The sequence below is a fragment of the Gavialis gangeticus genome, unplaced genomic scaffold (genome assembly GCF_001723915.1).
Source record: "Gavialis gangeticus isolate Ggan-Ray unplaced genomic scaffold, GavGan_comp1, whole genome shotgun sequence".
NCBI lineage: Eukaryota > Metazoa > Chordata > Crocodylia > Gavialidae > Gavialis > Gavialis gangeticus.
This window is the reverse complement of record NW_017729008.1, coordinates 35167628-35180456: the sequence shown is the minus strand read 5'-3', so window position 1 is coordinate 35180456 and position 12829 is coordinate 35167628.

Here is a 12829-nt window from a genome sequence, read left to right as displayed (position 1 = left end):
CCAGCCAGCTGGCGACCCATTTGACTGTGTGGGTGTCTACACCACAGCCCCCCAGTTTCCTAATGAGAACTGGGTGAGAGACAGTGTCAAAAACCTTCCAGAAGTCCAGGAAGACTATGTCCACTGCTAACCCTGCATCTAATGATCTGGTGATCTGATCGTAAAAGGCCACCAGGTTGGTCTGACAGGACCTGCCGCTGATGTTGTCGGAGACTTTTACCAAAGTCGTGCTAAAATCAAGGTATACTACAGCCACCATTCTCCCTGCATCCACAGAGCCATTCACCTCATCATAGAAGGTAGTCAGGTTGGTCAGGCATGACTAGCCCTTGGTGAATCCATGCTGACTGTTTCTAATCACCTTCTTTTCCAAATGCTTAGAAATGAATGCATTGAGGATTTTCTCCATGATTTCTCCAGGAACTGTGGTGAGGCTGTACAGTATGGACTAACAGCAGAATTTAGTTAGGTACTTATATGGACTAAAGGGGTTCCAAATGTCCCGGTGTCAGAAGGAAAAAAAAGCGTCCTTAAACATCTCCATTAGGATTGAAAAGACTTGTAGATATCTGCAGTAGGGTTTCTACATAAGCCAACAGTGACTGAGATGCAGTAGTATGATACACTATGGCATCTAACAGTTGCTTAAACTTCATTTTGATTTAAGAGGTTGCTGGATGTCAAGCTGCCTAAATCCCTGGTGAAGGCCCTGCCAGTAAGCTAAAACACCACACTTATATCAACAGCACTGGATTCAATTCCAGGATAGTGTGGTAGTGCTGGTGGATAGAATACTTGACCGAGAAGTTTAGAAATCTTTGTTCTAGGTTCACTTCCTCTTGCTGGGATTTAAACCTACATTTCCTACTTTGGAAGAGATAACCTTATAGGGCAGGCTAAGTGAAGGCCTTCTCCAGTCTCTGGTTGATTTGGGACACTGGGCCACCAAAAAAGCACAAGTCTTAGGAAAAAGCAAGCAAGCAAGATAATGCATGTATCCTCTAAATCACCTCTCATAGCAGAGGAAGGTTCTGGGTTCTGATCCTTGTTTCCAAGTATTTTTTTAATGATCAACTGTCTAGTGTGAAATTTGCAAACAGTTCTGGCATCATGAAAAAGAACATAGCATTCTCCTCTCCCAGAAAAGTAGTTTGACCTGTGGCTAGTGGGCAAAATGTGAATACTACTGCCATCACCACTGGCTTATGTTCAGAAACCCACTAGGTAGCTGCTCAGAAGTGAAAGCAAGCATTATGAATAGAAAGCAAATAGAGAAGTATATGGGCAGCTTGAATTAGGAGCTCCGGAGAGGGATGGGATTTTGCAATCAACCCTCTGTTCAGTATTTCCTGTTGGTCAGTTCTTGGCATATTTGGGCTTTCTGAGCCACCTTCTGGAGGACCCTATTACTCCTCACTCTCTAGGTAGAGCACCCAGACTTCTGATCACTTTTAGGCGCCTCCAACATCTCTCCATGGGCTGGTCAGGGATTCTAACGTCTTAACCTCATCAAGCTAATCACCCTGAATTTGGTAAGGCACTTAATACTTAGATATTGCAATGCTGATAAATAAGAGGCCAGGGAACTAGTCTGAATCTTGCCCTAAGTGCCTGAGCATTTACTCCACTTTTTGGACAAGTTTCGCTGCCCAGATTGAATTCTGTGCTCCCCTGTTTACATGGCTATCATTGCCTGAGATACCAAGTTTAGAGCTAGCTTAGGTGTATTTGTATTATAGTGCGCTCACAGTAGATGTACTCTCAGATGCAACAAGTATGGCGTTAGAGGTGCAGATATTATATAGGAATGTTTTGAGTATGTATTCATCAATAGCTTTGAAGTGCTTCATCTGTGGCCTTAAAGTGATAAGTGCAATAGAAAATTGGTTTTTGTAGATGGTTTTATGTTCCAAATCCACCTGCTTCTCATGGCCATTAAAAATATTGTTGTATAGTAACTTAAACTTGACAAGGATATTTCATGCTGGTTTTGGTTTAAACAGTGCTACTTACAGTTCACATTTCACACTAATAGCATACTGGATTTCCCATGAAGGTTTGCTTAAGTCTCAAACAAAGAAGCTACTTTTCTTCACATTTAAGAAGAAATATCATAATAGAAGCTGCAAGTCTGACCCCCACTTTGCTAACCCAGACAGCTGGTTACCTTTTTTTTTTCAAGTGGAATGTTTCAAGACAACAACTCTTGATTTATGCCTGCATATTTTTTCAAGTGAACATAATTTTGTGATCAGAGAAATGATTCATATTTCTTTGGTATTTGCCCAAGAACATACTTAGAAATATGATTCTTAGAAGTTAAAAGTTCCCTTGCGTAGGAAGGTCTGTGGGTGCTGTACCCAGGTTCATTATGAGGAGGCAATCTCCTCAGAGGGTACATGAGATGGCTTACAGTAATAAATAATACTACTGCATTTCTGATGCCTTGAAGAACGCCCATCGCTTTATCGACAGTAGGCACTCCTCTTAGACTAAAGAGGTACCAGCGGGTGCATCTAAATAAGATGCTTTACTGTACATTAGACTAATCTCCTGTGCAGTAAAATGTCACTGTCAACATGTGGGCAGCAATTACTGTGCAGTGTATTAGTCTAACGTGTCATTTTCTAGTACCTGTACATACAAGTACTAGAAAAATGGTGCACTATAATGCACTATACCACATGTGTAGGTGCTGACTGGGAGCAATTTGCTTCTGGGCAGGCTAGACCGTAGGGGGCCACAGGGGGCAGGGAGAGCTGTCTCGATTGCTAGGCAGCCTCCCAGCCACATGGGCTAAATACAGTCAAAAAGCCTGAGGCTGAATTGATTCAGTCTTTGCAGGTTAGCCTAAGCTGCAGAGATTGAACTGAGAAACAACTGGACAGACATTCACTTTTGATTAAGGGAATGCAACCACATACTCGCAGTGGCTCAGGCCAGAAGCTGGGTGGCACTAGAACACAGCCTTCTGGCATGCAGCCAGCATGAGCTATGTATTTGCTGCTTCTTCCTGTGGTCCCCGAGGTCTCTGGATTTTGTAGTCCAGAATTATAGCAGCAAGACTCTACAGGGTTGCTCATCACCTCCTGTTACTGTTTACAGGTGCTTCTAGGATTTGTAGTCCACAGTTGCAGCCAGCAGTAAGTTTTTAGCAGTGAAGGGCAGCTCTGTACTCAGGGAAACGGAATTTTAACCCTCACTCCCTGGTCCCAGCCCCCAGCTGGGGTTTTCCTGGGGAGCAGTCCCAGCCTCTTCCCCTACCCCCCCATACCCCAACCCTGCTCCGCTGGAGCAGACAGCACAGCCCAGTCCAGGGCTGGAAAGCATGCTGGGATGCTGCAGGGCTGTGATTGAACTTAAACCAGGAGATCAGCCCAGAGCTGGCACCTGGAGGAACCTGGAGCTCCCCCTGGCTACTGCAGGGGCAGAGCAGGGCAGAAACAGTCCTGGAGTGGATTGCTTCTGTTGGGCTCAATTTGCTCCCGACGAGGGTAAACATGTAGATGTGCACCGGGGAGTGCTTTAGTGAGCCTGAATCTTCTGTGCAGAAAATTCAGGCACCTTTATTCTATATGTAGACTCAGTAAGGTGATAGATAAGGAAGGGTTTCCCAGAGATTATGGCACTAGTCTGGGATTTCAGATCTGTTTAAATCCTGTCTCCCTAATTGATTTCTTAATTCACAGAATCATAGAATCATAGAAGTCGGGTCAGAAGGGACCTTGTAGATCTTCAAGTCTGACCCCCCGCCTGCGCAGGAGAAAAACTGGGCTCAAATGACTCCAGCCAGGTAGGCATCAAGCCTCCTCTTAAAGACCCCAGGGTAGGAGCCAGCACCACTTCCCTTGGGAGTTGGTTCCAGATTCTAGCTGCCCTGACTTACGGATTGTTCTTACAGATGTCTAATCTAAACCTCCTCTCCAACAACTTGTGGCTGTTATTCCTTGTTATGCCAGGGGAAAAAAACACAATGGCCCCTTTCCACTGCAAGAAGAGTTACTTTTTGGTAGAACACCCACCCCAAAACACTACAGCTGGGACTTGAACCCAGATCTCCCACATAGTAGGCAGAAACACTACCATGCAGCCACCACATTGACTTTAGGCATGCCTGCTAGTCTTTGAGCCTCAGTTTTTTTATCTGTAAACTTGGGTACTTATTTATACTTTGTTTGTTTGGTTCATCTATTCAGTTTGCTTGCTTTTCAGGGCAAGGCATGTGCTTCCCTCTTAGAGTTCATACAGCGAGCAGAGCAGGGAGTGAGGAGAGCCTTGGTCTTAGTTTGAAACTTCCAGGGTATGCCTACAAAGCATTAGCAACATGGTAGGTGGGAGGGCCTCCACCTCCTCCTTCTCAGGCATCAAAGACTTGGTATTCATGGTTTGTCTCTGACTAAAGTTTCAGGGACTTAGAATAGACTTACACAGAAATACGTGTTTTCCCAGGCATAAAAGGATTGCAAGAGAGTATAGGTAGCTGCAGCAGATCTCCTTCTGAGTATGGTCTGAAAGACCAGGCTAGTGGCACAAGTGTAAGTAGGATCTAAAATCCCTGTAAATGGCACTAAGCACCACTTCCACATCTAACTTTAGGTAGATAAATGCCACTTAGATGCTGAAAAGGGTAGCTGGATTTGGCCCCATGTGTTCTGCCTCTCCACATGCCCAGAAATTCCCCAGTCTGACCACAGGTAGATCCTGAAAGATGATGCAGCAGTGTTTGCATTCTCCTTCACTTGTATATTATGTGAGCTTTCAGTATGGGGACTGCTAGTTAACATGGGTGTTGGTAGCAGTCTAGCGCAGAGGTTAGTGTAGCTTGATTTACACTGATGAGAAGCAGAGTAGATTTTAACTAACTAGTAATCCCAACATCTCTCACTGAAAACCAAGCACAACCTGAGCAATGTAATGCCCAGTTTATGCCTAAACCCCTTTGGGACCCAGAAATCAGCAGTTTCTCTACTTAAGCCTGACCTGGTGGACAGTCTCGGAGCATACCTAGCACCCGATAATAGGACTGAACGTCTCACAAAATGAAGTTGTGCTACTTTTAATATGCTTCAGGAGGAGGAGGAGGTACTGCCCACCTCTGTGTTTACAGCACTTGCCCAGGTACTGGGAAACCTGAGCTTAATCTGTTCCTGTGCCTGAAGGGGGCTAACTTTCTCGAATCACCAAGCTATCAGCTATTTTTGGCGGGCGGAGGTCGTGGGGAACAGAAAAGGATTCTTGGTTTCTTTGGATGGAGAGAGAGAGAGAGAGAGAGAGGACAAGAGGGAGCTTGACTTTTTAGCCTATGGGTTCCAGCCATCAGGTGGGAGAGAGAGGTCCTGGATACTAATCTCAGCTTCAAGTTATGAGTAATGAGACATTAGTCAGTCATTTGATCACATGTACAAAAAGCCTTTGGTGCTTTTAAGTGCCAAAGTCTTTTATTGGATCTTGGATCTGGCACATTGTCTTGAGGTGGAAAGTCCACATCCATGAAGTTGTAGTTACACCTTATAGAGCCATGGAAATGTTGGTCGGTGTTAGTGCTAGCTTGGAGTTCAAAGCAGTTACACCCTTAGTCTTTGACTGTCTCCTACCTGCACTACTGTGAGCTGCCACTAGACGGATGGTGAGCCAGGACAGACGGGGTGTGGGAGATCCTGGGATACTGGAGGATTTCAATGTGGGTGGCACATCTGTGAGGAGTAGTCACACCTGTTAATGGAACAGGATTTGGGTAGTGTAGATCAGAGATAATCCTGCCCTAGAGTGGCATAACTTTGAGCCGTGTAACAAGTGCTTAAAGACACTTTAAGGTGCTAATGTGCAGACAATCCAGGGGTTAAGAGCTCCAGGAGCTGCCCAAAATTACCGTGTAATCAGGCTCTGAGTTGCATGGTAGCTTCTATCCTCTTTTAGGCAGGGTTGCACCTTCCTGCCTCCCAGGTCTCGGCATCTTCTTTCAAGCAAGAAGTCCTACTAAAGAGAAAATTAAAGTTCACCCAATTATTGCTCTTTATAAAGAACACAGACATCATCACAGCCTGCATAATTATAAAGGCGAGGGTGTCTACATGAGTGATTTTAGGAGCACACCTGCTTAGGAATTCTTTATTTTACATTAGTTTTAACCACTCTGAAGCCAACACTGCCAGATATTTTTAAATTCCTATGTCTGTATTGTACATCCTTGAACCAATTTTTGGGGGGGAGTGAAGGGTAATTTATCTCTCTCAACCCTGGCCTAAGATCTAAGACCTTTGATTTAGTCTTATCTTAGCCTACTCTGGACAACTGCAGCTTTTGGCAAAAGACTGTTCTGAGGAGATATTACTTTATTCTAAACCATGCTTAATTCTTCGCCTGTTGGACTGGCGTACATGCAGCCTTCAGCTTTTTTTTTAGGGGAATCACAGAAAAATGCGCTGTTTCATTTATTCCTTTGGACCAGTATCAATGGCTCTGCATGTTTTATAAGCAAATGCACTAGTGAGCATAAGTGAGTTTTGTTCCTCATAGCCGTGTCCATGCAAGTGCACAGGTGAGTTTCATGGCACCTGAAAGGCTTCTGAGGCCCCGCAAAATGCAACATGCACGTGTACTTTGGTACTCTGTGCTACACATTGCAGTACAGAGCCAAATTTAGACACAGGGAAATCCCAGTATCAAAAAAAAGGCATGCAGAAAAAAAACGGAGCGGCGCATATAGCAGCAGCGTGTATGACCCAAAACCAGAGCCTGGCTGGCCAGAGCCATGCTCCAGCTACCAGTCAGGCTCCACTTGCTTGGATTGCCACTGCTGGAGCCCTTGGAGGCCCCCAGTACCCCAAGTAAGGCTGCTGGGGTCAGATAAGGTGCTGGCCCAGCCTCCCCTACTCTGCTTGGAGCATTTTTCCCCACACTAACCCCACATGCAGGGCCACGCACCAAGGCCCTGTTCATGTTGCTGTTTTTTCCCCCATGGCAACTTCACGTCCCCGCTCATGGGGATGCAGCCCATGGGACTATCCTCTCAAGTGGCCCATGGAAACATTCACATTGGTCCTTGCTGTGCTATAGTTTGGGACCTATTTTAAAAAGCCAGGTTAAATGGACCCTTTTATACCCCCGTATTTTAGAGGGCTTTAAATTCAAGCAGCCTTACTTTAATATATGAAGAGGTAACCAAATGGACTCTGTTTGCGATGCTGCATGGGAATCAAATCAATTGCTTAATGCAAAAAAAAAGGATTTTATTAAAGGTAATAGAAAGTAGACATCAAGATATTGTTCTCAAGTAACAAATACATTATAGGTTAAGATAATGGTCTTGCCTCACTCCTGTAAATAGCATAAGGTTTAATTCTCCTTTTTAAGTAGAGATAACCAACCCTCTGAACAAATAATAGCAAACAAACTTAAACAAAGCAAACACTCACTAAAATAAGTTAGTAGCTAACAAAAAGAAAACTAACAACTTAATGAGCTACTGGCATAGTACAAATGTCCCATAAGGACCAGGAAATAGGCCATCAAACCTTCATCTTTAAAGTAAAGTGCCTGCTTGTAAAACTTCTCATTGTTGCAAAGTCCCTTTGACTCCAATCAAAACCCCACCTCCCTTCTCCCTCTCCGATTTGCGTCTAATGTGACTTAGCAGCAGGTGAGTGGAGAAAGGCTCTCAACTGAACAAATACAGACCAGTGTGTAACCTCTTCCTGCAAAAAATAACAACAAGTCCTCTCTGGATAGAAGAACGTAAAAAACAACAACTTTTGATGGTTTCAGTCTGTGTTCATTTGGTACTGTACCAGTAGCTTTTATCTTCAGGGGTAAAGTGATGTTTAATGTGATATGTTGTTAACCACCTCTGAAGTCTGTTTTAGTTTCTAATCTTCACTTCAGAGGTGCCTATTGTTTCTAACTTTTAAATAAGATATTATACGCGCACACAGAGAGATAACAATAAATCTTCTGCTATGACTCAGTGCAAAGCTGTGATTTTTCTTCAAATCACATATTCCCTGGTATAAGGAACCCCGGGCTTTACTGCATTCCCTGCTGTGACAAATCTACAGACATATCTCTGTTTCAGCTCTCAGGCAGAAGGTTTAGCTCTTCAGCTCTGTTGAACCTGACAGTGTTCAAAGCCAGTGGGGAATCATTTGATCATCTGGTCTGACTACCTGACCACCACCAGACCTTAAATTTCACCCAATTATTTTTGTAATGGGCCCAACCACATGTGTTTGACTAAGGCCTTCATATAGGAAATGTAGTAAGGAAGTAGCCTATGGCATCAATTAATTACTCCATGCTAACTCCCCATGTGGGCACTCTTAGCGTAACTTTGCACTAACTTGCACCCCGTGCGCACACAGGGCAGGATGCTATTTCACTGCCAAGGTTGGAAAGTGACACTTATACATTTGCTAGGTGTCTAAGTGATCTAATCTTTTTACCATCTTTAATTTTCCCTGAGTCTGAGGAAGGGAGTGTGTACCCAAAAACTTGCCGAAAAAGATTTTTCGGGGGAGATTTTTTAGTTGCACTTACAAAAGGTATCATCTCTGAACCAAGAGATCTAGAGTTTTGCATTTCTTTTTGTCTCAGACTAACAGGGCTACCAAATACATCCCTAAGTCATACAATGACGTTGTACTTGTCATTGCATAATGGCTTCAATCACCTAGGCATGGTTAAATGTTTTACACCGCTGCAGTTTTGGCCTATATGACTTAAGCTTGTCCCTGTTTTCAGAAGCAAGTAAGTGCTGTCTGAGAGTTTGTCCCTTAAGTTTGTCCCTGTTTTCAGAAGCATGTATGTGCTGTCTGAGGCATCCAAATAAACTTCTGCTCCGCTGCAATTCAACTTCACTATGGGATGCCCAGTCATTTGGTATAAGACCCCCAACTGTAATCTACCAAAAACCATGCTGGTGGATCTGCCAGCCAACCTGTCTTTTGCTTAACACCAGCATAATAGGACAGGGAGACCCAAACCTTAGGCTCACCTTCCTTTGAACTCCAACCTCCCAACACAGGGAAGCAGGCTAATCACCAGGCCACGAGCCAGGCAGGAATGGTTGCATTTTTCCCTTGAGTCTAGGTCACTGGATAGCCAAGAAGGAGGCAGAAGAAAAAAATATGTCTGTTGGGGGCGAGGGCATGGCTGAGTGATTGGGGAATGAAGTGAGCATCTGCTTCCAATGTTCTTTATGCATTTTGCACTACAGGGTGATTCGAAGAAGGAGGTAGCAAGTGGGGTTTCCCAGGGGTCTGTGCTGGGTCCAGTATTGTTTAACCTCTTCATTAATGATTTGGATGATGGGATCAAGCACATGCTTAGCAAATCTCTTGATTATGCCAAATCGGGTGGAGTTTCAGACACTCTGGAGGGCAGGGCTAGGATTCAAAATGACCAGGAGAAACTGGAAAAATGGTCCACAACCAACCAGATGAAATTCAAAAGGCCAAGTGTGAATTCCTGAACTTGAGATGGAATAACTGTAGGCAGAAATTCAGACTGGGAAACACATTGGCTAGGCTGCAGTACTGTGGAGAAGGACCTCAGGGTTACAGTGGACCAGAAGCTGAATATGTGCCAACAGAGTGGTCTTGTTGGAACCCGCCCCGCCCCAACAACACACTGAATTGTATTACCAAGAGTATCACTTGCAAATCCAGGGGGCTGATTCTTTCACTCTATTCAGTATTGCTGAGGTCTCACCTGGAGGACTGTGTCCAGTTTTGAGCCCCACACTTCAAGAAGAAGATGGACAGATTGGAAGGAGTCCAGCAGAGAGTGACAAAAATGATTACAGCCTGGCAAGAATGACTGATGGGAAAAGGCTGAAGGAACTAGAGTTATTTATTCTGGAGAAGAGAAGACATCAAGCCATTGATAACTACTCTCTGAGCCCGATGCTCCAGCCAGTTTCTATTCACTTTACAGTTCATTCATACAGCCCATACATCCTTAGTTTGCCTGCGAGAATGTTGTAGGAGACTGTATCAAAAGACTTGCTAAAGTCAAAGTATAGCACATCCACTGGTCTCCCCGCATCCACGGAGCCAGTCACCTCATCGTAGAAGACAATCAGGTTGGTCAGGCATGACTTGCCTTTGGTGAATTCATGCTGACTGCTCCTAATCACTTTTTTCTCCTTCAAGTGCTTAGAAATGGATTCCTTGAGGATCTGGTCTGTGACTTTTCCAGGGACTGAGGTGAGGCTGACTGGTCTGTTGTTCCCTGGAACCTCCTTTTTTCCCTTCCTTAAATATGGGCGCTATGTTTGCCCTTTTCCAATCATCTGGGACCTCTCCTGATCACCATGAGTTTTCAAAGATGATGGCCAATGGATCTGAACTCATGTACTGATTCATGTAAAGGTGTCAGGTATACAGCAGCTCATCTAAAACAAGCCCATTTCCCCTAATTTCCTTGGAGCTGTGTAGAATTATACCGGCTAATGATCTGTCCCATAGTAAGAAATAGCAATCCTAAAATTTACATCAATAGCTCTACTTTCAGTTTTAAGGCAAATTCACCAATCTATAATGTGAATTTCTCTGTAGAATTGAGATTGCTAACTCATATTTTACAAGTATTTTAGCAGTATGAATGGTAGAACAGGAGTTAAAAAAAACATTTGTTTCTGGTATAAGGTATGTAGCATTTATTTTGACTCTGTTTAATATCTAGTCTTCTTTTAGAGCCTTCATTAAGCATTAAAAAATAGATAGAAAGAGAGACAGGCAGACACTTCGGGGGCAGAAGGTTAGAGGAAGAATTGATACTGTTCAATATGTCATAGAAATGATCATCTTCTCCGCAGACCATTTTGCTTGGCTTAATGTGGGAGCTGGCATTCTTTTGCAGGAAAGTCAGCAAATGGGAGACAGCCTGAAAGTACTCCCCTAGGGAATGTGGGTCTGTAATTATGTCACCACTTAGTGGAATAACGAACACTGATGGGTTGAAATGAATCCTGGTCCCAACAGATTGAACTTTTTAGTCTGTCCCATATCAGCCATCTCTCTGTTTTTAGGGATAGAGTTTCAGTAAAGTAAAGGGCAAGGCCAAGTTCAGAATGGGACCCCGAACACAGCTTGGTAGGAATAATAATATCAGTTTTACTTATATGTCTGGATTTTTTTACTACCATCTATCGAACAGGAATTTAACCCTTTTTTGGATCCTCTGGTTCTGTAAGGATTTATTTTTAAATTAATCAGCTGTTCCTATGCACCGTGGTAAATATATTGCATCATTTTTGCGATTGTCTCTTAACTTGGCTGTGTCATTCCACCCTCTATGAAAGGGAAGTAATGATACTTACCTGACAGTGATACCCATGGTTCATTTCTGATAGTGCTTTGATAAGGTAAATTGTTGCGTTGCCAAAACCTGGGCCTTTCTCCACAGCTGAAGTGGTGACGAGCTGTCTGTGTGACTCATAGTTTTGCTATATCACCTCCACCCCTTCTTTTCATGTCACCGGAGCAACCCCTGTCTATCTAGAATTGCTCGTGTGTAATTACACATATGGTTGCATTGCCCCCTAGTGCTGACCCAGGGAGAATGAGTGTTAATATTGCTGTGAGTGAGGACAAACCCATCCCTCTTGGGGCGAATCTGTCATCAGATCCGCTGTAGAGGTGTGGGAGATTTCAAGGTGGGCATATCTTTTACATGATTCGGAGTCCATGCCAACAAACTCCATGCACAATGTGAGGCTGAGACCAGGGAAAGTCGAACCAAGCCGGGGCAGTGAAAGATCTTAGCGGGTCAGTGAAAGATCACAACCCAGCTCATGTAAACTCAGGATGAGTTTTAGGAGTAGGATATGGTCCCTACAGAAAACTGTTCTTTATCTCAAAGGCTTTTTCTTTTGGAGATAATGGTCTGAATAGTGTTGTTGGGGAATTTCCCAGTGAAACGTTGCTTTCATCAGGAAATATTGACTCATTGATGCCCAAGCGCTCCATGGGAACATATATATCAGGCTTGACTCAGATGGAAATACTGCTCCCCGAGGAAGTACTCTCATCCCACCTCATGATAGTCAAAATCCACTAAACTGGGATATAGGAGATCCAGATCCCCTGCCCCTTATCTCCCTCCTGTCCACATCCCCCCACTTTTAAAAATCCTAGAAAGGTTCCTGACTTCATCCTGGCGTAAAACAGAAACAATTCTGAAATATCATCCACTTTTGGAGGACAGGAAGCATATTCCCCACCTAGCTCTAGTGTTGAGTTGTATTCAAATATCTAACTAGAACTGAGCCTAACCTTTATTCACTTACAAATGAAAGAAAAGTTTAACCTAAAGCTCTTGATGTGCATGGTTCATGCAGTGGACTTGGCCTCTGCTCAGTCATCATATTATTTAGCTTAAAACCCTTCACTATTTGACACACTTGCTGCACACCAGAACAAAGTTTTTGTACAGGAGGGGCACAAAACCCCAGCATTGAGGCTGACTTGCTGTGAGGCACTCCCAGGTCAAAAACTTGATAGCAGGAAGAACAGTAATGTACTCTCCCTGTCTAACACTAGTGCCGACTTCATTAGCTAGCCCTTTTCACCTGTGACAGTCATAGCAGATAAATCCCAGGCTGGCATTTTATGCCCCACTCCAGCAGCACAGTCATTTTAATGGCTTGAGACGTGCAGCTGATAGACAGACCTGACTAAATGCTTGAGTTGTTCACATGTCTGAATAGCCACAATACTGATGTGTCTATTCTCATTACAATGCAAGGGACTGAGTTCTGTGCCTCCCATTAACATTAATAGGAGACAGGCGTGACAGGCACCATGCATTCAGATGAGAGTAGATGGGAAGG